Source organism: Microcebus murinus, chromosome 1 (genome assembly GCF_040939455.1).
Source record: "Microcebus murinus isolate Inina chromosome 1, M.murinus_Inina_mat1.0, whole genome shotgun sequence".
NCBI lineage: Eukaryota > Metazoa > Chordata > Mammalia > Primates > Cheirogaleidae > Microcebus > Microcebus murinus.
Window position 1 is genome coordinate 95,134,460 of NC_134104.1, and position 869 is coordinate 95,135,328.

At 31.3% G+C, this 869-nt stretch overlaps 1 non-coding gene across 1 annotated transcript; it reads right to left on the reverse strand.

Annotated features, from left to right (window-relative positions):
• Positions 1–480: 480 nt before the first annotated feature.
• Positions 481–621, reverse strand: LOC142874879 (U4 spliceosomal RNA). Its single transcript, XR_012922462.1, has one exon. It is a non-coding gene; the product is annotated as a U4 spliceosomal RNA (small nuclear RNA).
• Positions 622–869: the final 248 nt, after the last annotated feature.

Genomic DNA, 869 nt, shown 5'->3' on the forward strand with positions numbered 1-869 from the left:
TGTGTATCATTTTCTTTTATGAGAAAACATTATTTCTTTCTGTTCTCTTTTCATTTGTTTTTACTTTTTTCAGATATCTTTTTCTGACATTAAGAGCTGATGTTATTGCTAATTCTGGTTAAATCTGTGCAAATAGGAAAATTCATATGAAGAGGAAAATGGACTGACTTCTCTATTTCTTTTGTTCTTTGAATCCGTCTTTGTTAGGTTAGGCACGGTGCTGGAAATTTGCAAGTTGCCCATACACTGCAAGAGCATTGAAGGTCAGAACATCAATATATTTTGGTTGGTATAAAATGTCATAGTATCCTAGCACAGTGGGACTTTTTATTCATATATTAACTCATTATGTACAGGCAATATGGATGGTGAATTTGTTAAAAATCAAATGAGTAATTTAAAAATATTTGAGGAATTTGAAACCAAATTAAGTGGTAAATATAGAAAACCTTTCTTTTCTTTTTTTTTTTTTTAATCCAGTCCCCGTGGGGACCGTCAAAAATTGCCAATGCCGACTATATTGCAAGTGGTCATGGCGGGGTATTGGGAAAAGTTTTCAATTAGCAATAATCGCGCCTCGGATAAACCTCATTGGCTACGATACTGCCACTGCGCAAAGCTGGAAAACCTTTCTAATTGTATCTATTTTAAATGAATAAATTAAAATTCTTCCATTTTAAATAAAATGGAATTTGAAGTTAAATAGGAAATTTGGTGTAGAACTAACACTTTGTGATAAACAATTTCATATACCACTAACTAAATTTTATGTATGTGTCCTCCCCAAAGAAAAAGAAATGAGTGAATCTAAATATATTCAAAACAAATATTCAGACAAAAATGATTTACTTGAAGTAGTCATCCACTAT